This window comes from Oryx dammah, unplaced genomic scaffold (assembly GCF_014754425.2).
Source record: "Oryx dammah isolate SB20612 unplaced genomic scaffold, SCBI_Odam_1.1 HiC_scaffold_11, whole genome shotgun sequence".
NCBI classification, from domain to species: Eukaryota; Metazoa; Chordata; class Mammalia; order Artiodactyla; family Bovidae; genus Oryx; species Oryx dammah.
In genome coordinates this window covers 44833211-44845265 of record NW_024070195.1, presented here as the reverse complement: position 1 = coordinate 44845265, position 12055 = coordinate 44833211, and the positions used below count along the sequence as shown (strand labels likewise).

Sequence of the window (12055 nt, the reverse complement as noted above, 5' to 3'; positions counted from 1 at the left end):
ATGCATCAGTCACTTAAAGAATCACCCTGAGTATGGCAGAAAGTGAAGAGGAACTAAAGAGCCTCTTGATGAAAGTGAAAGAGGAGAGTGAAAAAGTTAGCTTAAAGCTCAATATTCAGAAAATGAAGATCATGGCACCCGGTCCCATCACTTCATGGGAAATAGATGGGGAAACAGTGGAAACAGTGTCAGACTTTATTTGGGGGGGCTCCAAAATCACTGCAGATGGTGATTGCAGCCATGAAATTAAAAGACGCTTACTCCTTGGAAGAAAAGTTACGACCAACCTAGATAGCGTATTCAAAAGCAGAGACATTACTTTGTCGACTAAGGTCCGTCTAGTCAAGGCTATGGTTTTTCCTGTGGTCATGTATGGATGTGAGAGTTGGACTGTGAAGAAGGCTGAGCACCGAAGAATTGATGCTTTTGAAGTGTGGTGTAGGAGACGACTCTTGAGAGTCCCTTGGACTGCAAGGAGATCCAACCAGTCCATTCTGAAGGAGATCAACCCTGGGATTTCTTTGGAAGGAATGATGCTAAAGCTGAAACTCCAGTACTTTGGCCACCTCATGCAAAGAGCTGACTCATTGGAAAAGACTCTGATGCTGGGAGGGATTGGGGGCAGGAGGAGAAGGGGACGACTGAGGATGAGATGGCTGGATGGCATCACGGACTCGATGGACGTGAGTCTGAGTGAACTCTGGGAGTTGGTGATGGACAGGGAAGCCTGGCGTGCTTCGATTCATGGGGTCGCAAAGAGCCGGACATGACTGAGCAACTGAACTGAACTGAACTGAGGGTCCTACTCTGTAGTTCAGTGCATCAGGCATTTGATGGGCTAGCCTGTCTATTGTTCAGCTGCCAATGCTGGCTTGTGGGGAGAGAGAGGCTATGGTGATGGATGACGGCTCCACCCCTAATGTGTGACTCAGCAATATCACCTTGCTTCCATGGCTGCCTGGCTTTCCTCCACTGGCATTTCCTACCACAATCTCCTCCCTCATATCCCCTCGACCCATCTATCCACAGTGAGCAGCAGTCTTCACCCTGGGATTGCTCCACAATCCCCAAACTCCAGCTCCCAGCTGCTGTGCCTTCCAGGGGACCAGCATTCCTGTTTGTGGTATGTATGGCTGCAACAAGGACTGTCTGATTCTCATTCAATTTAGGCTACCACAGATCAGCTGTTTCACTCTCAGCCTTAATGTTTCTCCTCTAACTTAGACAATTGCCCCTCTGTAGGGATCAGACCCCGGCTTCAGTTCCCCCCTCTCGCCTCCCACCGAGAGCAGGTCCAGTCCTATTAACACTCTTGTTTTTCCCCCTAGTTCCTTTGTCCTACCGAGTTTTGAGTGGTTCTATATATTCTTTCGGAGAAGGCAATGGCACCCCACTCTAGTACTCTTGCCTGGAGAGTCCCATGGATGGAGGAGCCTGGAAGGCTGCAGTCCATGGGGTCGCTGGGGGTCGGACACGACTGAGCGACTTCACTTTCACTTTTCACTTTCATGCACTGGAGAAGGCAATGGCAACCCACTCCGGTGTTCTTGCCTGGAGAATCCCGGGGATGGGGGAGCCTGGTGGGCTGCTGTCTATGGGGTCACACAGAGTCAAACACGACTGAAGTGACTTAGCATATATTCTTTTCTGCAGGTCGGGTACTCCTGTCTGCTCTCAGCTGGTGTTCTACATGTACTTCTGTGTCTGAAGGTGTATTTCTGATGTATCTGTGGAGAGAGATGTACTCCATGTCCACCTATTCCTCTGCCATCTTGTTCTCCCTGATGTCTCTGCTTTTTGATACGCTGTCTAGGTTGGTCATAGCTTTTCTTCCAAAGAGCAAGCGTCCTGTAATTTCATGGCTTCAGTCATCATCTGCAGTCATTTTGGAGCCCCCTTCCCCCCAAATCACTATTTCCATTGTTTCCCCATCTATATGCCATGATGGGACGAGATACCATGATCTGAATGTTGAGTTTTCAGCCAACTTTTTCACTCTCCACTTTCACTTTCATCAAAAGGCTCTTTATTTCTTTCTTGCTTTCTGCCATAAGGGTGGTATCACCTGCATATCTGAGGTTATTGATATTTCTCCCAGCAATCCTGATTCCAGTTTGTCCTTCAACCAGCCAAGCATTTCACATGATGTACTCTGCATGTAAGTTAAATAAGCAGGATGACAATATGCAGCCTTGACATATTCCTTTCCTGATTTGGAACTAGTCTATTTTTCCATGTCCAGTTCTAACTGTTGCTTTTTGACCTGCATACAGATTTCCCAGGAGGCAAGTAAGGTGGATTCTATCTTATTCCTTTATTTCTTTTTAATATTTTTATTATTTTATTTTGACTATAAGAGACTTCGTTATGGTGCACAGGCTTTCTCTAGTTGTGAAGCATGGGCTTAGTTGCCCCGTGGCATATGGGCTCTTAGTTCCCACACCACAGATGGAACCTGCATCCCCTGCAGTTGAAGGTGGATTCTTAACCACTGGACAACCAGGGAAGTGCCTAGAGCTGTTTGATTTTTATTTTAGTGACTCTGCTGTGTTTTCTGTACTGTTTACAAGTTTACTATGCTCACCATGACCAAATCAGGAAAACTGTCTGAAGAAAGAAGTGTGAAGAAAGCAACTATCTTTTTTCCTTTAAAAAAAAAAAAAAAGAAAGAAACTTTTAATTTTGTATTTGGGTGTAGCTGGTGAACAATGTAGTGACCATTTCAGGTGAACAGTGAACGAACTCAGCCATATACATGTGTGCATTCTCCCTCAAACTCCCCTCCCACCCAGGCTGCCACAAAACATTGAGTAGAGTTCTCTGTGCTGTATCCTTGTTGGTTATCCATTTTAAATATAGCAATGTGTACATGTCCATGCCCAATTTCCCCATGATCCCTTCCTCAGTAACCGTAAGTTTGTTCTCTAAGTCTGTGAGTCTCTTTCTGTTTTGTAAGTTAAGTTCATCTGTATCATTTCTTTTTACATTCCACATACAAGGCATGTCATACAATATTTCTCCTTCTCTGTCTGACTTATCTCACTCAGTATGACAGTTTCTGGATTCATCCAGGTTACTGCAAATAGCATTATTATATCCTTTTTGGTGGCTGAGTAATATTCCATTGTATATACGTACCATATCTTCTGTGGCCATTCCTCTGTAAACAGTGCTGCAATGAACACCGGGGTACATATATCCTTTTAGATCTTGATTTTCTCTTGTTGTTTGCCCAGGAGTGGGATTGAAGGGTCATATAGTAGTTCTATTTTTAGTTTTTTAAGACACCACTCAATTTAAAGCAAACCATTCAATACCAATTTACATTCCCTCCACACATTCTTTCCACAACCTCTCCAGCATTTATTGTTTGTGGATTTTTTGATGATAGCCATTCTGGCTGGTGTAAGGTCATATTTCATTCTGGTTTGATTTGCATTTCTCTAATAATGAGTGTGGTTGAACTTATGTGCCTCCTGGCCATCTATATGTATTCTTTGGGGAAATTTCTATTTTGGTCTCCAAAGCGCAGACAACTGGCTGCAACGGCATACATAGTGCAGCCGAGAGGAGCTAACCCACGTCCGAGGTCAAGGGCAGCAGCCGAGAGTGCCAGGCTGCGATGGCACAAGAACGGTGGAGAGGAGCTACCCAATGTTCGAGGTCAAGGGAGGCAACTATGAGGAGCTACCCCGCGGCCAAAGTCAGGGACAGCGGTCGAGAGTGCCAGGCTGCAGCAGCTCAGGAGCAGCCAAGAGGAGCTACCCCACATCCGAGGTCAGGGGCAGCAGCTGGGAGGAGCTACCCCATGCCTGAGGCCAGGGGCAGAGGCCAGGAAGAGCAACCCCATGTCCAAGGAGCAGTGGCTGCGTGGGCGCAGGAGGGCCTAGAGGAGCTATTCCACATTCAAGGTCGGGGGGGCGGCAGTGAGGAGATACCCCTCGTCCAAGGTAAGGAGCAGCACCTGTGCTTTGCTGCAGAAGCCGTGAAGAGATACCCCACATCGAAGGTAAGAGAAACCCAAGTCAGATGGTAGGTGTTGCAAGAGGGCATCAGAGGGCAGACACACTGAAACCATAACCACAGAAAACTAGTTAATCTAATCACACTAGGACCACAGCCTTGTCTAACTCAATGAAACTAAGCCATGCCCATGGGGCCACCCAAGATGGGCAGGTCATGGTGGAGAGGTCTGACAGAATGTGGTCCACTGGAGAAGGGAATGGCAAACCACTTCAGTATTCTTGCCTTGAGAACCCCATGAACAGTATGAAAAGGCAAAATGATAGGATACTGAAAGAGGAACTCCCCAGGTCAGTAGCCCAATATGCTATTGGACATCAGTGGAGAAATAACTCCAGAAAGAATGAAGAGATGGAGCCAAAGCAAAAACAATACCCAGTTGTGGATGTGACTGGTGATAGAAGCAAGGTCCAATGCTGTAAACAGCAATATTGCATAGGAACCTGGAACGTTAGGTCCATGAATCAAGGCAAATTGGAAGCGGTCACACCAGAGATGGCAAGAGTGAATGTGAACATTCTAGGAATCAGGGAACTAAAATGGACTGGAATGGGTGAATTTAACACAGATGACCATTATATCTACTACTGTGGGCAGGAATCCCCTAGAAAAAATGGAGTATCCATCATGGTTAACAAAAGAGTCCTAAATGCAGTACTTGGATGCAATCTCAAAAATGACAAAATGATCTCTGTTTGTTTCCAAAGCAAACCATTCAGTATCACAGTAATCCAAGCCTATGCCCCAACCAGTAACTCTGAAGAAGCTGAAGTTGTATGGTTCTATGAAGACCTACAAGACCTTTTAGAACACCCAAAAAAGATGTCCTTTTCATTATAGGGGACTGGAATGCAAAAGTAGGAAGTCAAGAAACACCTGGAGTAATGGGCAAATTTGGCCTTGGAATACCGAATGAAGCAGGGCAAAGACTAATAGAGTTTTGCCAAGAAAATGCACTGGTCATAGCAAACACCCTCTTCCAACAACAAAAGAGAAGACTCTACACATGGACATCACCAGATGGTCAACACCGAAATCAGATTGATTATATTCTTCGCAGCCAAAGATGGAGAAGCTCTCTACAGTCAAGAAAAACAAGACCAGGAGCTGACTGTGGCTCAGATCATGAACTCCTTATTGCCAAATTCAGTATGTCTCATTTGCTTATTTTTGTTATTTCTGTTATTCTAGGAGATGGATCAAAAATATATATATACAGCTGCGATTTATGTCAGAGAATGTTCTGCCTATGTTTTCCTCTGGGAGTTTTACAGTGTCCAGTCTCACATTTAGGTCTGTACCCTTTTTGAGTTTATGTTGGTATATGGTTTTTAAAACTTACCTAATTGCATTTTTTTTACATATATCTGTCCAGTTTTCCCACCACCATTTGTTGAAGAGACTGACTTTCCAAATATGTAGTCTTGCCTCCTCTTTCATAGATTTATTGACCATAGGTTCATGGGTTTATTCCTGTATTTTTTAATCCTGTTCCATTAATCTATATTTCTATCTTTGTGCCAGTAATATCCCATTTTGATAACTGTAGCTTTGTAGTATAGTCTGATGTCAGGGACTCTATTCCTCCAGTTCAGATTACTTTAACTATTTGGAGTCTTTTGTGTCTCACTACAGACTTTAAGATATTTTTTGTTCTAGTTCTGTGGTTCTGTGAAAAATGTCATTGGTAATTTGATAGTGATTGCACTGAATCTGTAGATCGTCTTGGGCATATTCTTGGATTGGAAGAATCAGTGTAGATTACTGGTGATTATGAGTGAAATAACACAAAACACACGAGACATACGAGACACACAAGAGACAGACAGGACACCACTCTGGCCAGAGGAACAACTGGGCAAACTAATTGCCATTTATTATTATAAAGCCCCCGAGGCAGAATTCCAGACTGTATGAATAAGCCTTTTCAGTACAGTGCAGGTGCCTGCATGTTATTGTACAGCAAGGGGAGTGAAACCTCTGTTTACTGCAGTTTGTCCAGAATCCACTCTCTTTCTTATCAAAAAAAAAGGAATGCTCCCTCGTTAGCAAGAGACCATTAATCTCAAGGCTGTGTCCGTCTCCTTGGCAGAACATCTTGTTTGTGAGCAGCACATCTCCACTTTCCCTATCGTGGCCGCATTAACCCTTCAATCAGTATTGTCAAAATGACTGTACTACCCAAGACAGCAACTTTCTTTTTAAGCCTCTTGGCCTGGGGATAACATGTGCATCTTTTGCTTATATTCCACTGGCATGAGGTAGCCTTCTAGCTCCATCCAGATGTAGGTGGGGTGTGGATGAGGAATGCCAGGGAAACACTGGTGCCATGATGCATCCCCAAACCAGAGTGAGCATGGCCAGCCATCTAATTACTGAGGATATATTATATTGTTTCTGAGTAAATCAACACTTCTATTTGGCAGACAAGTAGGGAGAGATGACACCCACAAAAAGAGTATTTATATGAATATGAAGCCAACACTAAATAAATTGAAATGACAAGAGCTGTGGATGCCACAAATAAAACAGTAAAAATTGTATTTGAAAAGGCTTTAAGTCAGATCCATATCAATCCATCATTTAACAGTATTGTGAACTCAGGCTCATGGGTGACTTAACCCCTCTTAATCTAACAGTCTCCAGATATAAATAAGGATGGACTAATACTGATCCTGTGTGTCCAGTGCCAGTGTTTTATGCCAGACTGCCTGGCATAAAAGAAAAACCAAAAAACCTATTGCATATTTTAATCTTGAGCCAAAAATTCAATCATTAGCAGAAACAGAATAGAATAAACCAACTGGGATAAATATACCATAAGAATTTCAGGAAGAGTAAGTAGTTCAGAATGTAACACCCCATCCTTGGCTGACAAAGCAAGTATTTTCATCACTAATACTGAGTTAGCTTCATATATTTAGAACCATCTTTAGTAAGAAAAATGTCTATGGGTGTTAAGGATGTTTATAAGGTCTATTTATTTCAGGACTAATGCTTTCCTTGACATTCAAAGCGAGATCAGTTTTTATTCTTCCTGACATTGATCTGACTCTACACCAGGCTCTTTTAAAAAAAAAAATCAATGCAGTTCTTCACTGGGCTCTTCTTTGGGGAATTGGAAGCAAGTCCAGCAGCTTCAAAGTTTATTTTTGGTAAAAATGCGTGTCATAGAGGATGCCCCAGACATCTGCTGCATCACAGATGAATTATTTATTCTTGATTATTCTGAACAGACAGACTTGTTTGCAGTAATATGTCTCGTATAATTCCTTGGGTTGTATGATTCACTAAACTCAGACATTGCAGGAGGAGAGTGACAATCATATTTTCATAATCACAATAATTCCTTAATATTTAGAAATATTAATCCATGTCTTCAAGTTTCATGATAAAATTTCTGCTTGTTTTTTTCCTCTCAGATTTTTAAAAATTTTTTTTTAATGGTGGTAAAATAGAAATGATGCAAAATTTACTGTCTTGAGGGGGAAGAAAAAATATTTGCCATTTTAAGCATTTTGTGTACAGTTCAGTGGCATTAAGTACATGCACATTGTTAAGCAACTATCACCACTATCCATATTCAGAATGTCTTCATGTCGCAAAATTTTAATACTGCACCTATGTAACCCCCAATTCCCCCCCCTCCCAGACCTTGGAAATCCCTCATTTTGCTTACTGTCTCTGTGAATTTGTCTGCTCTAGTTCCTCATCTAGGTGAGATCATACTGTATCTGTTCCCTTGTGACTAGCATATTTCACTGAGTATGACATCTTCAAGATTAATCCACGTCAGAGTAGGTGTCAGAATTTCCTTTTAAAGGTCGAATAATGTCCCATTTCTCTCACACTTTTAGAGGCATCAGTCCTTTGCCTCATAACACGAAACGCCACAGATGAAAAGTTTAATAACAAATCAATTATCATTTGTTTGTAAGAAACAGTTTTTTTTGTTTTTTGTTTTTTTTGCTCCAGAAGCTTTTATATTCTATTTGAATTTTGTTAGTAAAGATATTTTTTATCAAGTTCTATCTCCTAATATTATATTACTCCTATGTTTCTATTTCTATTTATCAACTTGTTCATAGATGTTTCATATTAGAGAACCTACCAAGGTTTAGTTTAACAATATTACTCTTAGAGATATCCTGAAGGATACATCTGCTTAATTATAGCTATCTCATTACTAACTTAACTTCAATTGGCAGCTATGTTTTCCATGAGCTGAAAATAGCAATACAATAAAAATCATTTTTCACTTAGTCTGAGTACATTGTTGTTGTTGTTCAGTCACCAAGTCATGTCTAACTCTTCACAACCCCATGGACTGCAGCATGCCAGGCTTCCCTGTCCCTCACCATCTCCTGGAGTTTGCCCTAGTTCATGTCCATTGAATTGGTGATGCCATCTAACCGTCTCATCCTGTGTCACCCCTTTCTCCTCTTGCCCCCAATCTTTCCCCAGCATCAGGGTCTTTTCCAATGAGTCAGCTCTTCGCATCAGGTGGCCAAAATATTAGAACTTCAGCTTCAACATCAGTCTTTTCAATGAGTTTTCAGGGTTGACTTCCTTTAAGATTGACTGGTTTGATCTCCTTGCTTTCCATGGACTTTGTTTGATGGCTAAAGTATTATTATTTACTGTCTTCCTTTCTTTTTGCATTTTCTCATTCCTTTAATTAAACTCATTCTTTAACTAAAGTTTTCTAAAGACATGGAGAAGGAAATGGCAACCCATTCCAGTATTCTTGCCTGGAGAATCCCATGGACAGAGGAACCTGGTGGGCTACAGTCATAGGGTTGCAAAGAGTCAGACACAACTGAAGCAACTTAGCACACACACAGCACATACATTCTTTTTTGAGCTGACTTTTTTCACTGTAGCTTCTTGAATATCTTCTCATTTTACTAGCTATTCTACCACAGATCATTTTAATGGCTACATGGTATTAATTGTATGGATGTACCATAGTTTCTTCATTGTGTCTTTTGTATATGAACTTTAAGTCAGACAGACACAAATATCATATGATATCACTTATTTGTGGAATCTTTAAAATGTGGTACAAATGAACTTATTTACAAAATAGAAACTGACTCACAGTCAGAGAAAACATTCTTAAGGTTATCAAAGGAGAAAATTGGTGGAGGGATAAGGAATAAAATAGTTCATTATACAGATATATAATGAACTATATATATATGTCTTTTGCAAAACTGTTCTCCCAGTCTGTGGCTTGTTTTCACATTCTTTTGAAGGAATAAATTTCAAGTGTTTACTTTTAAATGCCCTGAGAGTTGTCAGGATTAATCTGCCCACTCCAGAGTGCCTGTGATCCTTATTCAACCATGTCCTACTTTTGTGATGCTTGGTCCACCAAGACCTCAGTTCCCTGGACCTATTTTTGCAGGCACTTATTTATGATCATTGTAAGTCCTATCTTGGCAGTAAATGGTTGCCAATATTTTAGTTTTCAGTCATAATTAGATCACCATTGTCTTCAGATCCTACCTGGTAAGATAACAAAGACAAATTTTGCTCGTTGTAAGTCTTTTGTATGCAGATGTTAATGGTTTCAAATGTGGTATCAGTCAAATTCCAGTTTAAGAAGCAGAAGCCCCTTGAAAATTGTTAAGAAGAAAATAATTTAATACAGAGAATAAGTTTCATTCCTTTCCTGAGCTAGAGGTGTAAGAAGCAGGGGGCTGCCACTGCAATTGAATTCAAGGGTGTACAATTTTAACAACAATCTGAGTATTAAAAGAACAGTCATGATCAATACAGTTCTAGAATCAGATGTGCTCCTAGGAGCAGCCGCAGAAAAAGGGCTTCGCCATATCAATGCCTTCTGAATCCCTTATGAATGCACCTAATTGGTAGAAACTACTTCTCAACTAAAACCCTGGCTCTAAGTACATGGGAAACGTAGTTGTTAGTTTTCTGGATTCTGAGTACAGAAACACTTATAAAGGAAATGGGGTGGATGCTGACCATATCAATTGTAGTCACACTATAGGATTAGTTACAATTTATATCCTTTGTTTTGAACCTATAATTTTATTTCTGAGCTAGAGCACTGCCTGACACACTATAATGGCTACATAAATGTTGGCTATTTTCCCTTCATTTTTATTCTATATTGGGGTATAGTTAATTTACAACACTGTGTTAGTTTCAGGTGTACAGCAGCTAAGTGATCCTGCTATACATATGCACATATCTTTCTTTTTCAGATTCTTTTCCCAGATAGGTTATTAGAGAATACTGAGTACAGTTTCATGTGCCATACAGTAGCTCCTTGTTTGTTATCTATACAGGCTTCCCTGGTAGCCCAGCTGGTAAAGAATCTGCCTGCAATGCAGGAGACCTGAGTTCGATTCCTGGGTCAAGAAGATCCCCTGGAGAAAGGATAAGCTTCCCACTCCAGTATTTCTGGGTGTCCCTGATGGCTCAGATGGTAAAGAATCCACCTGCAATGTGGGAGACCTGGGTTCACTCCCTGGGTTGGGAAGATCCCCCGAAGGAGGGCATGGCAACTCACTCCAGTATTCTGGTCTGGAGAATCCCCACAGACAGAGGAGCCTGGCATCCTACAGTCCATGGGGTTGCAAAGAGTCGGACACAATTGAGTAACTAAGCACACAGCTCACAGTGTGTATACATTAATGTCAAATTCCTAATTTATCCCTCTCCTTCACCTTTCCCTATTATTATTATTATTATCAATATTTATAACTTTCTAGACCAAGATATATATGAATGATTACTGTTAACACATCTAGATTCCTTTAGAACATCTTTAGGTTCTATAAATCCTTAAAGCATCTTGAGTTTATAGAAGAAGCTGTCAGCAGGGGGATAGGTAGAGGCCGCCTGTCGTGACCGTGGAGATTCACGACGGGCCCCAAACAAGGTGCACAGGGACAGCTCGCAGTTAGGAGGCAAGAGTGTTCACTCCTCACCTGCTCTGGCTCCAGGGAAGCCCTTGGATCCTCTGTGTTTTGCAACAAAAGGGCAGCTGAGTGTCTTAAAAGAGGGTTGTGAAAGAGAAGAAACTGAATAAAATTCATCACAGAATATTGAATATGGTTCCCTGTGCTACACAGTAGGCCCTTGTTGTTTATCTCTCCAATATATAATAGCTTACACTTGCCGATCCCAAACTCCCCACCATTTCCTCGCCCACTGCCTCCCCTTGACAACGGCAAGTCTCTTCCCTGTGTCAGTCTGTTTCTGTTTTGTAGATAAGTTCACTTGTGCCATATTTTAGATGCCACATATAAGTGATAACATGTGGCATTTGGCTTTCTCTGTCTGACTTGCTTTGCTTAGTATGATAATCTCGAGTTCCATCCATGCTGCTGCTAACCTTAGTTTAAAAGTTAATAGTAACTATTTTCCCAATCTTTAGTACACCAGAATTAGTTGCTATCACATGAAAACTAATTGCTTTATGGTGCCGATGTTAAGAATTCAGAAGAGCAGCTCCTCTTCACTGCTCAGTTCCATTTGAAAATATGATAAAGATAGCTTCTACAAACACTCAAAGTCTGCTCTAATATTTCCTTCTTTATAATTTCATTTCAGTTATACTAATGAAGACATTTTAAAAGTTAAATAAAGGGGATGCTAAATAAGTAGCTGACATAGATTAGTCAGAAATGAGAGTAAGAACGTTCCCCTTAAACTATACAAAGAACCTGGTTTCCGATAAAGTCGGCAGTTCCTTTTGTTCATGCTTCCCTGGTGGCTCAGAGGTTAAAGCGTCTGCCTCCAATGCAGGAGACCCGGGTTCAATCCCTGGGTCAGGAAGATGCCCTGGAGAAGGAAATGGCAATCCACTCTGGTATTCTTGCCTGGAGAATCCCACGGACGGAGAAGTCCATGGGGTTGCAAAGAGTCAGACACGACGGAGCGACTTCACCTTCACCTCATATCATGCCTGCTGAAAGTTAACTTAGCATAAAGATGATAGAAATATGAGTCTGACCTTTTGGAATTCATTAGAGAATGTCCCCCCTGGTAAATTTCC

The 12055-nt window shown here is 41.5% G+C and overlaps 1 non-coding gene across 1 annotated transcript; it reads left to right on the top strand.

The window, feature by feature from the left end:
- The first annotated feature begins 11763 nt into the window (after positions 1-11763).
- TRNAW-CCA lies at positions 11764-11836 on the top strand. The gene has a single exon. It is a non-coding gene; the product is annotated as a tRNA-Trp (tRNA).
- Positions 11837-12055: the final 219 nt, after the last annotated feature.